General features: G+C 41.0%; 1 pseudogene; it reads left to right on the forward strand.

Annotated features, from left to right (window-relative positions):
• Positions 1 to 6,381: 6,381 nt before the first annotated feature.
• On the forward strand, positions 6,382 to 7,673 carry LOC101574240 (annotated as a pseudogene).
• The last annotated feature ends 14,478 nt before the right edge of the window (positions 7,674 to 22,151 follow it).

The following is a 22,151-nucleotide window of genomic DNA, read 5'->3' on the forward strand; positions in this document are numbered from 1 at the left end:
GTTTGTACCTATGTTGTTTATTTATTATTTCTTGCCTATGTCTTGTAATATGACAAACTACTTTGGCAATAACAACACACAATGTACTAACCATTGTTACTCTCCTAAAATCTTGTTTTGAGATTTTGTACCATTGTTTTTATGGTTTTTTTCTTTAAAATAAAATATCTGATGAAAAACAAAAAAAAAGAGGTCAGAGGGGAGCCAGAGACGGGGACATCACAGACAATGTACATCCTGAAGATTCCGGACAGGGGCTAGCCCAGATAACTGCTTAACGTGAGCAATGGGTCTGCCCAGAGAAGTAGAGCATGTTGAGATGCAGATGAGCTGTTCAGAACTTTTTCCAAGATACTCATACACATGCATTGCCCTGTTAAAAGGGTTCAAGATTGTTTTGAACTGGGCTACCTGATTTTGCTTTTGTTTTCTTCACTTCAGTACACACGTCCTCGAATGTCATCTAAATGGCAGGTTCAGATACTAAACTCTGTTGTTCTAATGTGAACAACATGAACCTCTGTGACTGCAAGGAACCCATAGTCCAGTTAGTGAGAGTGAAGCAGGCTTGTCACTGGGGAGTTAGAGAGAGCAGGCTGCTCTAACTTCAAAATGAAGTTACCCAGCCCCAGCCTGGGCTCATGTCATGTGAACTGAAACTAATCTCATATTGAGCTGAACACTGTGTATGCGGTAGGATGAAGTAACCAGCCCTGATGTCTCCGTGCAACCACCAGCTTTTACCAGAAGTAGCCTCAGAATCGGAAGAATGATCAATGTGATGTTGGTGGTACAGTGGTGAGCGCAGCTGCTTTAACGAGAATAATCAGATTCATTAAGTGCTGGCTGGCACTACCACCCCATTTTAAGAGAGCCGGGAGAATGTCCACTGCAGGCCCAAGGAGCAACAAGTAGAGTCAAGTGACCCTCAGCCCAGTAGCCAGGGCCCTCATAAGGGATGAGATCCAGAATCACACCCTGCTAGAGAGAGAAGTGTTTTTCTTCAATATGATAATGCACTGTAAAATCTCTAGGGAGCAATATATTTACATTTGTAAGACCTTAACTTACAGGTAACTCATCAAGGAATTAACTCTATTCAGAAGAACAGACCCTACCTCCTTTCAGAAGCCCTTTTTCTATTACAAATATCAATATGCATCCAGCTTTAGCCAGTGTTGTTGCTCAGAGTTGAAGACTGAGGAAAAAAGCATGAATTTGTAAGGCCCAAAAAAGTATGTATTACCCTTTACATTGTGCAAGAAGAGCTTCCTGAGGAATTGAGTCAGAAAAACATGACAGAGGCCTCAGTAAAACAAAGAGGCACTTCACAGAGGAAAGTAGGTTCAAAAGTGGGAACACACACACAAGCCTCACCCCCAAAGGATTCCCTTATGTCACAAGTGGACATGGAGGCCACTCTTGAGGCCAAAGGCCCTGAGAGTCAGGCCACCCTGGGGATTTCAGAAGCCAATAGGAGTTGATGCATTGTCTAAAACAAGATCTCAAGAGTCCAGCAATCCCCTCAAATTCAGCAGCTCACTGAGTATTTATTACATTCACAGCAAGACAGAGGAGAGCTCTCCCACAGCCTGAGGTGACACTGACAGTGCAAGGTCTTTCTTCCCCCCACCAACATGTGCTGTGAACACTGCAGGGGTGGGGTGGGGTGGGGTGGGACAACCAGGCAGTACTGGAACTCAGAAATCTGGAGACTGAATACTGGAACTTAAAAGGACCCCAAGACTGGTACCACCTGGAAGCCAGACCAGGCAGAGTGAAGGTCACAGACAGTTGCAAAGCTCAGTGACAGCCCTGTGAAGAGCAGTACCCAGGGCAAAGTCCACAAGCATTGAGCCAGAAGACTGTGCTGAAGATTAGCCTGGTGCAAGCTAAGCAAGTATTTTACCACTGTACCCACCCTCAGTCCCTCAGCTCACTGAGTATTTATTACATTCACAGTAAGACAGAGGAGAGCTCTCCCACAGCCTGAGGTGATACTGACAGTACTGTATTTCTATATTACACATAAGAAAACTGAACTTTTGAGAAGTGAACTTCCGAAGCACATGACTATCAGAGTTGATGGAACCACAACTGACCACTACATATCTCTGATTATAGTTCATAAATAAGTCTAAATAAATAGCTAATTCACTTATCTGGTATAAGAGTAAAGGTTAGTGTTATTTATTCTCTACCCTAATGATCAAAAATAGTAATGAGCTCAATGCACAGGTTGCGTTTGGTTCTTTAATTAGGAGGAGTGACAAATGAAATGCAAATGCTTTGGGAGCCAGTCATGGTGGCATGCACCTGGGATCTTGAAAATCATGGGGTCAAGCCCACCCTGGGTAACTGAGCAATGAAATAAGATCCCAAAATATACAGAAAGCAATGGACATCACTCACTTCAAAGTTTCTGGGCTCAATCCCAGGCATGGAGGACCTCCAAGTCACCCTCCCCCAGGCCCAATTGTGATTTACTTTCTTGCAAGCAGTGCAGGCTGTATAGAGGTGACTCTCCTAATAGTGAGCCTGGCTGAGGCCGTGCCCATGTCTTCATGGATGCAAGCAGCTGGCATGCTGGGCTAGTGTTGCCCCTCACCAGTGGCCATACTTGAGCCCAGAGCTGTGGCCATGAGGGTGGGGCCAAGATAAGAGACAGAGTCTTTGCCACTGCCTGTGTGACCTCAGAGAAAATTCCTTCCCAGAACCTATGATGGAACAAGTTTCTCCTTAAGCACAGCCTGAAGCTGGCTGTTCTGTTCCTCTCACGAGAATGCGTTGTTTTCCTTTGCAAGCCTTGCCTGCCTGGCCACTTCCCTAGCACATACAGCTGCATCCCCTCGCCGTTATCCTCAGTGGGAAAGTGATCACTAAATGCTGAGGTTCTGGCTGCCTCGTGGCCTTCTGCTCCCCATGCACAGCTGGCAGCCCAGATCCCTGTTTCACTGCTATTTGTCTCTTGCTTGTTCTATTTGCTGTGTTCCCTAACACCTTGCAGAAAACTGGGGGGTTCACTTCACGGGTTCCTGGTATCCAGGGACAGCAACATCAAAAGAAAGGAAAATGCTTTGGGAAAGCTAGATTTGTCCTAAATGATAAGATCGCCAACAAACTGGATGGCACATTAATAACTAAACCACTCAGAATTACAAAGTTATGAAGGATAAAAGAGTAATAAAATGAGCTTTCATGGTAAAGATACCTCATTTTCCTTGTTGCTACATGAATAATTACTAAGACAGAGGAAAGGCAGCAGGCAGCCCAGTAGACCAGTCATTGCAACAAACCTAGTAGAAGGTGATAGCAACCCGACTAAGTTGGAGTTAAGTGTTTTAGCCTACATATTTTATGTCCCATCCCTCCTCTATCCTAGGAAATAGCTAAAAAGACATATATAATCAAAAGGGTTTTATCTTTCAAGTTTTCTTATAAAAAAAAGTCTAAAGCACACATCATTCGGGTTCTGTAGCCCTTCAGGTACAGTCAGGAACTCCATTTAGATGACACTTCCACAAATTATCAATCATGGCAGCACAGAAGTTCTTGGAAAGAAATTTGCTGGGGAGGTCCTCAAAGGAAGATACAAGTCACTGGGAGTCACCCGCAGCTCCAGTAGCTGAGGACTATGGGAAAAACTAGACATCTCGGTACAAAAAATGCCAGCCCCTGCCAAGAGCATGGGTGAGCACAAAGCTAATAAAACCACACACCGGGGGCAATTCAGAGCTGGAGAGAGTGAACCTGGACAAGCAAAAACAAAATCACTAAAAAGAAGGAAAAATAATATATTCCAGTTGCATTTTTTCAATTAATAGCTATGGAACAGGAGCAACCGATCATATTCATCTCAAGAATTCTCTCCACAAAATGATGTGGAAATAGTTAAGAGAAATACAGTCTTAGAGTTTATTTTAAATTGAATTCAAGAAATTATTCAGACCCTATTCTGTACTAGCAAATGAAGCAAAGATCTTAAAATGAGTAAAAATGGGTTCTGATCTTCTGAATGCCCACTAGAGAGTACTAGGGTGTAGAAGTAGGAACAGGAACAGTTATCAATATAACAGCTGAAATTTGTCAGACAGCTAACATCAGACACTGTGCCATGTGCACCAGTATGCAATTAATTCTTTAATTCTACAGCAAATCTGAGAGGCAGATGTACTTGTTCCCACCTTATGATTGAGGAAATTTAGACTCAGATAGGTTAGGTAAATTGCCCAAGATCCTATGCTCAGTTGAGAATACTTCCACTGACTCTACAGCTTACATTCTTTCCATTCTAGCATATAGCATTTCCAAAAATGCAGGATCCAGTGATACAGGCTATATACAAGAAAGAGGGCTGGGAAGAAAGCTCAGTAGAATAAGTGCCTGCCTCTCAAGCTCAAGGTCCCAAGTTCAATGCCTGATACCACAAAGAAAGGCCAGTGAGATAGCTCAGCGGATTAAGTGCCTGCTTAGGCAAGTGCAGGGACCAGGGTTTGATCCCTGGTACCACAAGCCATGACAGCCCTGCCTCAGGTGCACTAAACTGGCCACCAAGACCAGGCATAGTGGTACACATCTTGTAATCCCAGCGCTGGGGAGGCTGAAAACAGGAGGATCACTATGAGTCTGAGCTGTGTAGTGAGACCCTGTACCAAATACAGAGAGAGAGAGAGAGAGAGAGAGAGAGAGAGAGAGAGAGAGCGCACTATCCAACAATACCACAAAGGTGTGAGGAGCACCCGGTTGACTGGCCAAAGAAAAGAATGTAGGTATATAACTGCCACCTCACAACAGGACAGGCAATTTTTAAACAGCAGTAAGAATTTTGCGTTCTGACAAAATTATACAACCTGTTGTATTAATGAGTTGCTTTTTTGTTTTATGAAAATATCTCATATTTATTTATATAATTATCAATGAGGTTGAAAATAATTTAAACATATTTATCGAACACTGGCATTTTTCTTTTATGAATGAATTGTTTGTATTCTCCGCCAAGTCTTTTTCTTCCCTATTAGTCCTTAAGAATTTGGGGGTATTTTTTCTACTTTTATTGAGATATGACTGATGAAACGTTCTAAATTTAACGCATCTATGATGGCTTTATGCACGTGTTGTGAAACAATTGTCATAACAGAGTTAGTCAACTTGCCTGTCTGCTCACAGAGTAACTTTTGTGGTGAGAGCACTTAAGATATATTTTCTTAGTAATTTCAAATATACATTATAGCATTGCTGACCATAGCCACAAAACTTCATTTGATCCCCAAAGTTATTCATTTTATAACTGAAATTTGGTACCATTTTATTACCATATTTGATGGGCATTTTTAGTATGAACTATCATCACAACACCAAAAGATAAAGTGTTTCATTTGGTTAGTGCAATGTGGAGATCAATACAACAAAAATAAAAATAATTTTGGAAGGCGCTGGCACAAAAGAAAAGATGGAATTCCTGGGGATGAGTCCCTGTGCTCAAGTCTAAAAGGCAATCCTAGCACCAAGATCAGAAAACAAAGCTAAAAGAGGAACGTCTGCCCGATAACAAGGACAGAGCAGAGAGGTGTACCACAGAAGATACCCTACACGGAGCTTCCTTGTTTGTGAGATGGAGAAAACACCCCCTAGTGAGTGACTGAAAATCAAATTACTGTGAACAACCGTTGTAAATTAGAAAGTTGTCCACACAATTAGAAATCCTTAGTACCACTAGGTGCTCTGCAGCAGACAGAATGCTAAACGCATCCCCACCATCAGTATTCCCATCGTGTGGTTATTCAGTCAAACACTAATTTAGGTACTGGCATAAAGGGCCATGGAATCAAAGAAAAAAAAAAAACCAGCAGAAAAGTGCATTGTAAATATGCTGCAGAAGAAAAAGAAGGCAGAAAAGGTCAGAAAGGTTGAAAGTTAAGGGGCCGGGGAGATGGCTCAGTGGAATAAGTGCTTCCCTGGCAAGCGCAAGGGCCTGAGTTCAATCCCCGGTTCTGCCAAAAAAAAAAAAAAAAAGAAAAGAAAGGTTGAAAGTTTGAGAAATACTTAAGCTACCACTGTTGGTTTTGAAGATGGAGGAGGAGACCTCAGGCCCAGGAATGCCCGTGGCCTCTAGCAGTGCCGAGCAAACTCTGGCAAGAGTCAGCAAGAAAACACGGACTTTAACCTCAGTAACACTGCATAGAATTTCATCCTACCACCTAGCTAAACAAAACCGAAGCAGCGGCAGCACCGGATGTCATGTGGACGTGCAGTTAGCGGTGTTTCTCCAGCGGCAGCAGTTCTCACCACAGCGCCAAGACCAGTCCGGTTCGTGTTCATCCGCGGAGATGTCTCTCATTTCGCTAGGCTGCAGGAAATCGGGCTGAAGCGCCTGAGTCCAGGATGGAAAAAACTTCAGAAACTGTTCCTTTGGAGAGGAAAAAGAGAAAAGGAACAGTTTCATAAGCTCTTTCTTGGAGGCTTAAGTTTTGAAACCACAGAAGAAAGTCTGAGAAACTACTACGAGCCATGGGGAAAACTGACAGATTGTGTGCTTATGAGGGATCCTGCAAGAGAGGCTTTGGTTTCGTAACTTTCTCATCCAGGGCTGAGGTTAATGCTGCCATGGCTGAAAGACCTCACTCAATTGATGGGAGAGTGGTTGAACCAAAACGGGCTGCAGCAAGAGCCTGGCATGCGACTGTGAAGAAACTGTTTGTTGGTGGATTACAGAAGATCCTGAGGAGCATCACCTTTGAGATTACTTTGAAGAATATGGAAAAACTGATACCACTGAAATAATTCCTGATAGTCTGTTAAAAAAATAATAAATTTAAAAAAAAAAAGAGGCTTTGGCTTTGTTCCTTTTGATGACCATGATCGTGTGGATAAAGTTGTGTTGCAAAAATACCACACCGGCTGGTGAGATGGCTCAGTGGTCTAAAGCACCTTCTTAGAACAAGCTAAGCTAAGCAAAGCACAGGGACCGAGGTTCAATCCCCAGCACCACATGCCAGCCAGCCCCAGGGAGCCGCCCCACGGTGGGCTGAGCTGGCCACACACACTAAATAAATAAATAAATAAATAAATAAATAAATAAATAAATACCACACCATTAATGGTCATAATGCAGAAGTAAGAAAGGCCTTGTCTAGACAAGAAATTCAGGAAGTCCTGAGGGCATGGAGTCGAAGAGGAGGGAATTTTAGTTTTGGGGATTCACGGGGTGGCAGCGGGAATTTGGGGCCAGGACCAGGAAGTAACTTTAGAGGAGAATGTGGTGGATGTGGATTTGGGGATGGCTATAATGGGTATGGAGGAGGACCAGGAGCTGGCAATTTTGGAGGTAGCCCTGGTTATGGAGGATCAAGAGGAGGCTATAGTGGTGGAGGACCTGGATATGGAAACCAGGGTGGGGGCCATGGAGGTGGTTATGACAATTATGGAAGAGGAAATTATGGAAGTGGAAATTACAATGATTTTGGAAATTATCACCAGCAACCCTCTAACTATGGTCCAGTGAAAAGTGGAAACGTTGTAGCAGGAAAGTGGGGGGAGCATATGGTGGAGGAAATTATGGTCCAGGAGGCAGTGGAGGAAGTGGAGGTTATGGTGGGAGGAGCCGATATGGAGCTTCTTCCTGTTCACCATCAACTTCACTGTATAAACAGGAGAGGATGAGAGCCCAGAGGTAACAGAACAGCTTCATCGAAATAACGATGTTAAGGAAACTCTTGTCTCAGTCATGCGTGTGATATGACAGAAGACACCGCAGCGGATGCAGAGAGCCGTTGTGTGAATGGATTGGACTATTTAACAGCATTACCTTACTGTGTTGGAAGGATTGTAAAAATGCCTTTGAGACAGTTTCTTAGCTTTTTAATTGTTGTTTCTTTCTAGTGGTCTTTGTAAGAGTGTAGAAGCGTTCCTTCTTTGATGATGTTAAATTTGTAAGTTTCAGGTGACATGTGAAACCTTTTTAAAGATTTTTCTCAAAGTTTTGAAAAGCTGTTAGCCAGGATCATGGTGTAATAACACATAACATTTTTCCTTTAAAAAATTTAAGTGCATGTATAGAGTTAAGCTGTTGTACATTAATGATTTAATAAAATAATTCTAAAGGAAAAAAATTGATCCCTAAAGCCACCAAAAAAGTGCAGTTTTTCTAACCCCTAGATGATAGCTTGTGAGACTAGAGAGACCCAACCTAGACTTCTGTCCCATGAAAACAGATAATGTTGAACCTTGTGAGGCTACTATGTTAATGGTAATTTGTTACAAAAGTAACAGAAAACTAATCCATATTGTTATTATTTATCCATCTAGCTAGCTCCTTATTTAGACATGTCTTGTGGTGACTTTTACTCATTTATTTCTTGACCTATTCTGTCTAGGAGTCCTGAAATTGACCGCCAAAGACTCTCATAATTTCACCTGCTAATTCCTACAGTTGCGGATCTAGTCACAAACTACCAACATATGAGACTGATTTTTTTATATATTTTTTCATGGATTATTCAGATTAATACACTTTGTTTTGGCTGATTGTTACACACACAGAACAGGCCTTAATCACTTTTCCCACGCCCTCCACCTTCCTCTCCCTCCCCCCACTTGCACATTCAGGTGCTCGATGTGTGTCATATATTTTGCTTGAGTGTCCCTTCCCCGTTATTCAATCTTACACCTCCAACCTTTCCCTCCCATTGCCTTCCTCTTTAAACTAGCAAATGATGACATGAAACACCAAAATTTCAAATGATACCAGGTTGTTTTTGTTTGCTTGTTTTCATGATCACATTTTTAAAGATAAATTAAAACATTATACTTTAAGACTTTACTATCTTCAAGTATTTCTCGACATCCATGTACAGCCCTGTTAGTATCATGGTTACTCACAAGATACTCTGCAACCACTTATCAAAGAGAAAGCAAGAACAACCCATTTTTAAACACAAATAAATTACACTTATGTGATCTACCTACAAGATTTTCTGCAGTTGTATAAATATGCAGTTAGTATAAAAATTTGTTATTTTCTGACTTCTGGAAATATGAGAAAATGAGTGAAACTTGCATATAATTATGTAGGGCATTGTATCTTGTTGACTTTATAAGAGTATAAAAAATAGCTATTTTGCCTTTTCTCTCTGCCTACAATGTGTCTGCTCATATCATCCTTGCATTCAGATCAGATGAGCTGGATTGAAGCAGACCCACAAAACTTCAACTTCCCACTCACATATAGTTGTGCTTTAAGAAATAGGGCGAGAGATGCACAGGAGCGTTTCCCTGGTGGTCACCTGAATTCGTGGCGATGAGTAGCAACATGCCAGTGTTGAGCAGAGGAATCATGAGCTCTTTCCTAAGTTTTATTTCAGTGTGCTTGTCGTTTGCAGGACTCACTAAAGCACAGTGTCCTCCTGGACAGTGACTCATGTATTTAAAGGTGATGCTCTTCCTAAGAATATTAGTCTGATACCAAAGATGCCACTCACTTTAATTTACTGAGCATCACACCCTGACAGGGTTAGAGAAGGTCTCTGCACTTCTACACAACAAAAATTGAAATTTGTATCCTGAAGCAGCAGAAACATGGGTGTGCATGCAAATGCAGACACACACTCCTACGCAAATTTTTAGATCTGTGAACAGCTTTCTTAAAATCCAAGTATGTTCATTGTTGCTCTTCAAACTTCATCAAAGTTTGCATTATTGAGTGGGGTCAAGAGGTCAGTGTTCTATTGATCAGTGGAGGGCAGTTGCAATGTCACTTCTAGTGCCATCACAATGTCATAGGAATCATCTCAATAACGAATAGCAGTTGGAAGCACAATGCAGCTCGAAAGAAATCTTACATCCGCAGCACAAACATAAAGCTTGAATAAAAGATCCATTAGAAAAATGTGCTTTCCGACTGATGATAAATGCTTCACTCATCCCTTTTATTGCCAGATTGAGATCATTAGCAGATGGTCTTAGCAATTAATTTGCATTCGGCACTCAAGTATTGAGCAGTTAACATGCATTCGGTGCATTTTTCCTCGCTACTTTCTCAATAAAGTAAATGTGGGTTTAAATAATCTACGCTCCGTTTTTCTTCCCCAAGTCCTGCTCTATGTATTAATCTTTCTCTTTGTTGTACCTTTCTTTTTTTTATTCTTCCCCTTTCCCTCTTCTTTGAAATAAATGTTTGAGACGGAAGATTTCACCCAAAATCTTTTGGCTTGTCTTCCAACACGGGGTGAGGAATGAATGATTCGTTCGTCATACACTTAGGTGAGTAACCACAATACTCCTTTGCTAGAAGTGTTGAGACTTGCATTGAAGCTCAAAGGGAAGGGAACATGGTAGAGTAGGATTGCCCTGCACAAAGGCAACTGTGAGACTGACCCCAAGTTCTTCTATGTACTTGCTGGTTATGTGATGTTGAAGGGTTTAAATAAAATGCTCTGAAACTTAGGACTCCATTGATAAGCTGCTGATAACCAAGTTTTAGTTCAAGGAAAAAGACAAAGGGTGTGAATCACATGGGATTTTGCCCACCAGAATGGGTAGTTTCATGCTTCAGTTTGTCTACACCGAGGTACCAGACAGCTGGCAGAACACTATTGCCAGGTTTTCCTGAGGGTGTTTTTGGAAAAGACTCAAACTCAAACTAGTGGACTGAGTACAAAGATGTACCTTTTCCAGCACTGACAGGTATAATCCGGTCCACTGAGAACTTAGCTAGGACACACTGCCAGGGGCAGGCCCACCTCTGCCATGCGTGTGGAATTCATCTCTACTGTCAAACTTCAGAGTTCCTGACTCTCAGACTTTCAGACTCCAGAATCTACCAGCAGCCACGCTGGTTCTCAGGCCTCTGCCTTAGACTGAATTTCACTATTCACTCTCCTGGTTCTCCAGCAGGCAGATAGCATATGACAGAGCTCCAACTGTACCCCATATACAGGAGACTTTAAACACATTTAAAAATATTTTAAAATATTTAACTTTTAAAATATTTAGAAATCACTGGTTCTTTTCCCTAGGGGTACTGAGCTGCTCTCACGTGCATACTTCTCCAGATGCAGGCTTACTACTCTGCGTGCATGTGCACAGGGCTGCAGCGGGAGGCTGACGAAGGTGCCACTTGTGGCAGGAAGGTGACAGGGAGGAGAGCGCTAGCTCAGGGCTCACCCGCTGGGTGTCAGTGCACATGTGACCACAGCTTTGAAACTGACTCTCAAAGCCTCTTCTGGCCTCTAGAAATAGTCTCAGATAAATGTTGGTTTTCCTGGAAGTAGGAGATAAAGTAAACAGTTAAAATCTGAGATGAATATGGTAATACAAGCCTATAATCCCAGCACTAGGGAGACTAAGGTAGGATTGTGAGTTTGAGGCCAGCCTGGATTACACAGTGACACCTTATCTACACATACACACACACACACACACACACACACAGGGGTGGGGGTGGCTAAGGCCAGTATAGGGGTATCAGGTAAGTAAAATTGTAGGGGACAATTTACAGTTACAGGCTCCAAGTTGCAAATAATATTATCTTACCTAAGAAGAGCAGGCCAGATAGCTCAGTGGATTAAAGCACCTGCAAGCAGGCTCAGGGGCCGGGGGTTCAGTCCCTGGGCCTGCCTTGCTGGGCCTGCCCCCAGGGCACACTGAGCCGTCAATTGAGAATGGGTGTGGTGGCACACATCTGCAATCCCAGTTCTTAGGAGGCTGTAAACAGGAAAATCACTACAAGTCTGATCTAGTAGTGAGATCCCGAATACCCTGTAGACCCTTCCCTAAAATACAAAAAATATATATTTACATATGTTATTATTATTGTTATTATTGTTATTGTTATTATCTTACCATCCATCTAAGGAGAGTCTGTTTCACAAGATAGTTAAGATAGTTACACTACTAAATGACAATAGTTTATTGAAAAGAACAGTTAAAACCTACATTGTTTGTGCAGTTTTTCAGGGGCTGGGGAGATAGCTCAGTAGAATAAACAGAGTCCTCAGTTCAATCCCCAGCACCGCCAAAAAAAAAAAAAAATGTGTGTGTGTGTGTGCGTGCGCGCGTGTTCAGTTTTTCATACCTTTTACTTTTAATCTCAGCAACTGCTTTGAAGATAACAATATGCAATGTACTAAACTCTCCTATAATCCTGTTTTGAAATTTTATACCATTGTTTTTATTGGGTTTTTTTCCTCAGAAAAAAAAGAAAGAAAGAGAAAAAGAACTAAATAGTAACGGCATGGTGGTGGTGCACACCTATAATCCCAGCAGCCAGGAGGGTGAGTCAGGAAGATTACTAACAGTTCTAGGCCACCCTAGCTTATATATTGAGTTCAGGACCAACCTGAACTGCAAAGTGGGACCCTGTCCCAAATCTTTAAAAAAAATTAATGAAGGGACCGTGGCTGTAGCTCAGCAGTACAGCACCTGCCTGGCAAACACAAGGTCCTGAGTTCAATTCTCAGTAACAAAAACAAGAAAGAAAAAAATGTTTCTATACAAAAAGCAAAAGGAGGAGGAGGAGGAGGAGAACTATTTTCCCAATAGAGAATTACATTCTGTGCGTTGTGTATTTCTATACCATAGTACTATCACTTATGTGTGAGGATAGAATAAGATTTATCTGACACGCTGATGAGTTTGAAATAATAAAAGCACAAGAAAGCAAATAAAGGAATAATCACACAGCTCCCACCCTGGAAGAGGCAAGAGGCAATCTATAATCATAGAGAAAGAGATTCCGTGATCACAAGAGTGCATTGCACAACAAAGATTTGGCACTAAGTTTCTTTAAGAAAAAGCTATTAATAAAAATGCCTGATATGTTTTAACATGTTGTGTGGATATTTACACAACCTTGGGTATTTCAAAAGCTAAATTAGTTATAAACACCCAACACATTCAGCAAATACAAATCAAGACCTTTGTTAACCACATACCAAAAAAGAAAAAAAAATAGTTAAGCAAGAAAGAAAAAGTTTACCTTATTGCTTAGCTCTGTGGAGAACCAATGTAGCTATAATAATGCAAATGGTATTTCCCTGAATAAAGTGACAGTCTACTTTAGGAAGCTGGGGGACGGCAAGTGTGTGCTTGCATGGTGGGGCCGGAAAGAAGACAAGAAATGAAAAAGAGCTCCATTCTCGTCTTGCAAGATGCCTGCCTCAGGTTGCTGGTAACCTGCAGGTACTGGGAGTGCACCTCAGGCCGGGTCCATAGGCCTCAGAGTCAAGCAGGTGAAGGTGAGCTGTTCACCTGCAGGCTCAAAGCCAGAATACCTGGGAAGTGGGGTGGAGTGAGTGCTGGTGTAAGTCCTGATGTCCATAGATGGGTAAGTCCTTGTAAGTTGAGGCTTTACAAGGAGAGCAGTACAATTCAGGACACATATTTTGTAAGGTTATTTATAATAGTCACCCAAAGAATGACACACAAAGAGAGTACAGGAAATCTGTCCACACACTAAAGACCAGAGACTCCAGCTGAGGGCCTGGATCACACAGAAATGTCCTACGCAAGTTCAGCTAGAGGTCAGGAACCCATGGCAGTGTCTCACGCAGATCTGTGTCCCGAATTTGCATTGGGAAGGACCGAAGGTCAGTGGTGGAAGCTAGAAAGTGAGTGCCACCAGGATAAAGGATCTGCACTAGCAGGCTGACGCCTCTGCACCGGAGCCAGGAAGTAATGCTCAAAGTAAGAACCAGGGCTCTTCCCAAAAATACCACAGCCATCCTCAGTGACAGTGAGGTCCCGAGCTACTCTGATGAGGACAAAAGCTGTGCTCTCAGAAGGAAAGCCAGCATGACAAGGTCCTCCAGGAAAGCCAGCTTCCTACCAGCGTCTACCAGCTCCCAACAGCCTACTGCTTGTCCGGTTCTTCCTCTCGTACTGCTGACAACAATTCTCAGGTGGCCTCCACACCCAGCACCAGGTGTCACTCCACCACAGTGCTGGCAACAAAACCCTGGCAAACCTGTACATGATGTCCAGGTCAAGAAATGAGCACGCTCTAACTCACAGGGAAATGCCACCGGCCTTCTGTACGTGTCCTCTCCAGGGCCTCGAGCCCATGTAACGTGGCGCCTGCTCATAATGGACGCAAGCCACCCCTTCACCCAGCCCACGCCAAATCTCAGGTGAGCTCCTCTGCAATCTTCCTCACAGACACAGACAAAATAATGTTATTCAAGTGTCTAGAAATTCCTTTAACCTGGTCAAGTTGAGACTTAGAAGTACCGTCACATATGACTTGCACATAATTCTGGTGCTTTTTTTTTTTTTTTTTTTTTTCCGGAACTGGGGATTGAACTCAGGCCCTTGCGCTTACCAGGGAAGCGCTTATTCCACTGAGCCATCTCCCCGGCCCCATGGTGCTTTTTCAGGATCAACATCTAAGGACATGTCACCACCATCCCCTGACAATAAAATTCAGAAATGTGTGACCCCTTCTAGGTACTTCTGTCTCCCTTTCTACCAGTCACTAAAACCACTGGATTAACCAATTCCTGAGTAATTTTCTCTCCATCTGCACAAGTCTGATCCAGTCTGAGCCCTTTTCATCTCAGGTTTAAACAATTGCCTGCATGAGGGAAGTGCTTCCACCCACAGGGCCTTCCTGGTACCCGTGCCTGGAAGGCTTCTCCTCTCCCTCTCCTCATTCCCCAGGCCTGCTCCTAATCATCCTTTCCAGTCTCAGTACATTCATCTTCTCTAAAGGAAGTCCTTTTAGTCAGAGAAATGCACATCAAAACCATGATTAAGGCATCACCATACACCTGCTAGAAAGGTTGTTGTCAAAAGAACAAAACATACTGTGTCCCCTCAAATATGGAGAGAAAAGGGCACTCCTGGGCAGTGCTTGTAGGAGTGTCAGGTTAGTATACCATTGCAGCTCAAAAACATTAGAAATAGCACTAGCATCTGTTCCAGCACTTCTGCCTTAGGGTATAAACCCAGGAATGCAGTCTGCATGCCCACAAGACACCCTAATTCTCAGGTTCACTGCAGCACTACTGACAATACTCAACACATTAAATCAACCTTAAATGCCTATCAGTGGATGAACAGCTAAAGAAAATGTGATACATTTATGTAGTGGAATAATATTTGGCCATCACAAAGGAAAACCCTATCATTTGTGACAACGTAGTTGAACTCACAGGATGTTGTGTTAAGAAAAATAAGCCAGACCTTGAAGGGCAAATTCTGCACAATTTGTAACCAGCATGTTTAATTATAGAGAACTGATCTCATAGAAGTAGGTATTAGGATGGTGAGGACTAGGGGTGCTAGTTGGGGGAGGTGGGAGTCAAGGGGTACAAATTTCAGTTAGCAACAAGTCCCTTAGGAATAACTTCAGGAGATGCATACAGCGTAGGGACTGTCCTTAATATCACAGTGTATTCTCAAAAATGCTAAGAGAGCAGATGTGAAGTGTTCTCACCGTACAAATAATTACAGGAGGCAATGTGTGTGCTAATTATCCACCTTGAGGCATTCTAACATTTGTATTTCAAAATATGGTGTACACAGTGAATACATACCATTTTAGCAGTACCTTGTTTAAAACAAAATATTTTTAAAGTGAACATAATAAAAACATATGCTGGCCAGCCAGCCAAATAGCTCAGCAGATTAAAGTGCCTGCAAGCAGGTCCAGGGGCTGGGGGTTCAATCCCCAGGCTTGCCGTACCAGCCCCACCCCAGGGTGCACTGAGGCAGCAGGTAAGACTGGGCATGGTGGTTCATGCCTGTAATCCCAGCTCTTGGGAGGCTGTAAATAGGCAGATCATTAAGAGTCCAGTCTAGTAATGAGACCCTGAACACCCTATAGATCCTTCCCTAAAATACAAAAAAATAAAAATAAAATAAAATCATATGCTGGGGTAAGAACAAATATTAATAAAACATCTTTAAACATATCAACAAAAATAGAGGTTTTTTTCCACAAAGAGTAGGCAACTTCATTATTCATTTTTAGAATACTGTAGAATATTTTTAGTCTAGTGTTTGTCAGCTTTACAATTAAAATCTGATGGTTTTATTATTAGCTGTGTAATCACTTGTTCCAAAAAGAAAATGTAGGCTTCTCAAGGATACAAATAAAATATTCAACAGTATACACACACTGCCTAACAAATATTTGTTAAATGAATAAATGCATGAAAGAATGCGGGGCTTCTTGTTCTCCTTATTCAGATTTGTTATTTTAACCTCAGCCAAGTTGGAGACAGCTCTGTTAATGTACTAACATAGCAAGCTACTTCTCAGGTATTGTGAACCTTAACAGCAACAAAAAAAAAAAAAAAAAAAAAAGTTTGCCACAGAGAATTTGGACTCAAAAAAAAAGAATATCCAGGACAAAAACACATCAGCAGTTTTAGTAGTATCAATAAGGATCCTAAATAAAAAAGTAGAAATATGACTAGGAGAACAGAATTTCCAGGAAATTAAATTATGAAAGACTGAAAGGAATCCAAAGAGAAACAGTAGGGCTTCCCTGTGCCCGTGGGACACCTCCACACCAAAACTCAGGCACCTGCGTGAGTGAGACCCTCTGCCACACCATCTGGATCCCTGCAACCTTCCAGAGCCCCTGCACCCAAGCCTGCAGAGTGAGTGAGAACTTCTGTGACTCTTTCAGGACCCGCAGATCCACCTAAGCCCAGACCCGGCTAGTGTGTGGGAGAGCTTCTTCACACCCGCTGTGCCCTGGGCCAGGGGCACAACAGAAAGGCACCACAAGTTCAATGTTGTGCCAGAGGGGCACCACAGGTTCACTTCCAAGGGCTGCAGCAAGAAGGAGCTGAAAACAATAGCTAGACCCAGACCAGGCATAACTGGATAAACTCAAACTTAAATGATCTGTACCCAAATTTCAGTAGGTACTGAGGTTATAACTGCACCAAAGCTCTGCACCACAGGTCAGAGGTCAGTGCTATATGAAATGACAAAGACAAGGAGCAAAATGAAATCTCAGGTCCCGAGCCCACCCATAACAAGTGCAGAGGACACTAGCTCAGCTGAAATGAATGAATTAACAGCATCAGAAGTAAAGAAACAACAGCAGAAACTTATAGAAAAACTCAGAGCAGAATTAATTCCTGAAATGAAAAAAGAAATCTCTGAATTCAAAGACTGTGAAGTAAACAATCTAATACAGAAATATATGGGAGAAACCCAATCTGAAAAAAATTCTGCAGTAAAACAATCAATAACTGCTTATAAAGAAGACATTGATAAAAAATAGAGATTAGAAATATGACAGATTCCTTGAATGAGCAATATAGGAAAGAAATAGACCTCCTGAAGCAGAATCAAAGAGATATAGAGGAATCTCAGGCACAAGACTGAAAAACCATTTGAGCGAAAGTGAAGACAGAGTTTCAGATCTTGAAAATGCTGGAGCAGCTAATGAAAAGGTAAGAAAAGATCTCTTAAAAACAACTAGGATGAAAGGAAAAATAATTCATCACTTGCAAGACGATGAAATAATGAACAATGTGAGACTAATAGGTATCAATGAGAAAGAAAGAGTCAATACAAATGACATTTTAAAAATATGGACAGAAGTAATAGCGAAAACTTCCCAAATGTGGGGAAACAATCTGACATTAGCATAACTGAAGCATACAGAACGCCAAATAACTTCAACTTAATTAAAAATACACCAAGAGATATAATAGTCAAGATCCCAGAAATCCAGCACAAGAATAATCTACTGAAAACCACTAGAGAAAAGAAGCAGATCACATTCAAAGGAAAACCCATCAGAATTACGTCCGACTTCTCTTCACAAACCAAGAAGGCAAGAACAGCATGGAGCAGCGTACTTCAAGTCCTCTATGAAAACAAATTGGAGCCCAGACTACTACACCCTGCAAAGCTCTCTTTCAACTTTGATGGAGAAGTGAAATACACCACGACAAAGAAAAATTGTAGAATTTCACGTTCAAAGTCCTACAGAAAATTGAAATAGATGGCCTCTACTTCAATCTGGTAAAAGAGATTTACAAAAACCCAACAGCTAACATAATTCTAAATGGGGAAAAACTGAAATCTTTTACTCTTAGATCTGGTACAAGACCAGGATGTCCTCTATCACCACTCCTATTCAATATAGTTCTGGAATCATTAGCTACAGTCATTAGACAAGAGAAAGAAATAAAAGGAATAAGAATAGGCAAAGAAAAAGTTAAATTATCTTTATTTGCGGATGACATGATACTTTACTTGGAAGACCCAAAACACTCCACCAAGAAGCTACTAAAATTAATACACAAATTCAGTAGCAGAGCAGGATAAAAGTCAGTACCCAAAAGTCAATAGCATTCCTCTACACAGATAAGAAACACACTGAGAGGGAAACTGGAGAAACAATACTTTTTACAACAGCACCAAGGACAATGAAATACTTGGAATTAGTCTAACTAAAGAAATCAAAGATGTTTTCATAGAAAATTATGGTACTCTAAAAAAAGAGATCATACAGAATTTCAGAAAATGGAAAGATATCCCACACTCCTGAATAGGAAGAACCAACATTGTGAAGATGGCCATACTCTCAAAATTTCTGCACAGATTTAATGAAATTCCTCTCAAACTACCACCAACATACCACTCAGACCTAGAGAGAGCATTCCTAAAATTTATTTGGAACCAGAAAAGACCTAGAATAGCAAAGTTAATCCTGGGCAATAAAGACAAGGCAAGAGGTAATACAATTCCTGACTTGAAATATATTACAAGGTTACTGTGATAAAATCAGCATGCTACTGGCAACTAAATAGACCTGAGGATCAATGGAACAGGTTAGAAGATGCTGAAGCCCCTATGAACACACTCAGCCACCTGATCCTCGAGAAAGGGGCCAAACATACTCACTGGAAGAAAGATACCCTCTTTAACAAATGGTGCTGGAAGAACTGGCTCTCAACATGCTGAAAACTAAGACTTGATCCAGGTCTATCACCATGCACTAAACTAAAGTCAAAATGGATTAAAGATCTAAACAATAAAACAGAAACAGTAAATCTCCTGGAAGAGAAAGTAGGAGGAAATCTTTAAAACATAGGGGTAGGCAAAGAGTTCATGAACAAAAATCAAATCGCACAGGAAACAGATGAAAGAATTTACAACTGGGACCTGCTCTAATTGATAAGTTTTTGAACATCAAAAGAAATTACCAACAAAGTGAAAAGACAACCCACATATTTGGAAAAAATCATGACAAATAAGTACTCAGACAAAGGTCTGCTCTCTAGAATTTATAAAGAGAAAAAAAAAAAAAAAAAAACACTAGAGCCGCAAAATTTAAAGACCCAGTCCAGAAATGGGCATCCGAGATGAACACACACTTCTCAGAGGACGAAATTAAAGAAGTGAATAAATATATGAAAAATGCTCCACATCACTAGCCATCCATGAAATGCAAATTAAAACAACACTGAGATATCATTTCACCCCAGAAAGAATGGCTATCATAAAGAAATCAACCAACAATAAATGTTGGAGAGGTTGTGGGGAAAAGGAACCCTTCTCCACTGCTGGTGGGAGTGTAGACTGGTGCAACCGTTATAGATATCAGTGTGGAGACTCCTTAGAAAACTTGGACTAGAAATCCCCTTTAAACCAGGTATTCCTCTACTGGGAATTTTCCCAGAGGATCTAAGAACATCATATCATAGTGATATATGCGTGCCTATGTTTATAGCAGCATAATTTGTGATCACCAAATCTTGGAAAAAACCAAGCTGCCCATGACCGGAGGAATGGATGAAAAAGATGTGATATTTTTATTCAATGGAGAATTACTCAGCTATAAAGAATGATAGACTTGAAGTCTTTATATTGAAGTGGATGCCACTTGATGATATACTCATAAGTGAAATAAACCAGACACACATGTGTAAATATCATATACTTTCCCTAGTATAAGAACTCAAAAGAAGAAATACAAATAGACAGGTATAATACAACTTAAAGGAAATTAAGAACTTGAGGGCTAAATAATTAAGAGAGGAAAAGGAGAAGAGCTAGTAAATTTGACAGTAGCAAGCCATACAGTTATAGGTAGGAGATGGGTAAGGCAAGGATCCTGAGAATCTTCAGAAGATTTTTGAATCCAGCAGTTAATTGGAAAGATTCTCACCCTGACTAACTATGTATACTGACACCTGTAAACTAAGCAACTGCACTGAAGATGGCAATTTGTAACAGTTGGTTCATGCTTGGAGTGCCTGTCGTTCTGATATTCTGAATATGGGCTGCTTGTCATATGCCAGTTGCTGCTGTGCTGTCTCTCAGGTAGATGATTGTTCAAAAAGAAGCAGCTGGTGAATGAAGGCAGGGGACAAGAAAAGGAATATTGCAGGACTGTCCTGCTAAAGGTTGTATAAGGTTAGATTTCTGGACTTATGTGTAAACATAAGAATTGTATAATTCTTTATGCCTATTTTGAAAATATATTTTAATTTCTTAAATGTTTTTTATCATATTCTGTAGAGACTTAAAGTTAAACATATCCATACTTTATGAAAAATACCTGTTCCATGTTATGCCTAAGATGTTTGATATTCAGACAGATAGTGAGGTGAAGCTTAGCAGCCTAGATTGTATGGTAATAACAATAAGCTTCTCTTTAGGAGGGTTAAAAACCTAAGTTTGCAGACCAAAATTAGAGAAAAAGGAGGGCAGCAAGGAAAGCCAACATTTTGGCCCTAGCCTTCCATGGTCAATTAAGACTCAGAACATATGAGAACTTGTACTGTAACATCATGTAAATCAGTAGTGTCCCAAATTTTCTGATCAAGGAGATTATGGAGCCAAAGAGGAAAGTGATCGATGATGTAGAGTGTGCCTGGGGAGAGTCACATGGAGAGAAGCCACTCTCTCGGGCTTTCACAGAGAGCACATTGGCCAAGCAATGGCCATGACTCATCCACATGGCTGACACTGAAAAAGGTTCTACAATCTGAGGTACAGGATCTCAGGAAAAATCCTGAGGGGATTTCACTGACCTTATCAGGTCCAAAAGCTACAAGTCTTGTTGCATAGGTCCTGCTTTACCTTGGTCTTAACCATCCAGCAGAAAAGGGTAAAAACAAAGTATAAGAAGTAAAGCCATGCTGTTATGTTGAGCTGTGGGGGACTCACGTCAAGAATTTCTGACATTGACAGTGAAGCAGAAGACCCAATACTATTATGGACTACTGGACTCTTTTAGAATATTTTGCCGAGTTAACACACCTATAATATTCAAAGGATGAAACTCAACAAAAAAGGGGATGCAGATGAATCTCCATTCTTTATCTGTGTATTCAAAATGGTTAGGATACATATATAGTTACATTCTCTTAATGAATAGAAGGATTTGTTCTAATAGTGTTTGTAAATCAGATATCATGTCTGCATCTTGTATAGCAAATGACCACTAGGAAAAGAGTATGCAATGTGCTAATTATTGAAACTGTCCTACAAATTTGATTTGAAACACTCTCATTGCTATTTGTTTCTCAATAAAATTATGGGGACCTATCCTAGCAAATAGAATACAGCAAATCATCAGGAAGGTCATACACCATGACCAGGTAAGATTCATCCCAGGAATGCAAAGATGCTTCAATATTCGAAAGTCTATAAATGTACCACACTATATTAATAGAGTGAAATTTAGAAACCACATGAGGTGATCTCAATTGATGCATAAAAGGCTTTTGACAAAGTCCAACACTCATTCATGTTCAAAGTCCCACAGAGAATTGGAATAGATGACCTCTACTTCAATTTGATATGAGGCATCTATGACAACCCAACAGCTAATATAATTCTAAATGGGAAAAAACTGAAATCTTTTACTCTTAGATCTGGTACAAGACAAGGATGTCCTCTATCACCCTTACTATTCAATATAGCTTCTTAAACATAACTAGAGCCATTAGATAATAGAGAGAAATAAAAGGAATAAGAATAGATAAGGAAGAAGTTAAATTGTCCTTATTTGCAGATGACATGATACTTTACTTGGAAGACCCAGAAGCTACTAGAATTGATACACAAATTCAGTAGCATAGCAGGATACAAAGTCAATACTCAAAAGTCAATCCCATTCCTCTTCACAGATAAGAAACACGCTGAGAGGGAAATTAGAGAAACAATACATTTTT

The sequence above is a fragment of the Octodon degus genome, unplaced genomic scaffold, assembly GCF_000260255.1.
Source record: "Octodon degus isolate 3935 unplaced genomic scaffold, OctDeg1.0 scaffold00049, whole genome shotgun sequence".
In the NCBI taxonomy this organism is placed as follows: domain Eukaryota; kingdom Metazoa; phylum Chordata; class Mammalia; order Rodentia; family Octodontidae; genus Octodon; species Octodon degus.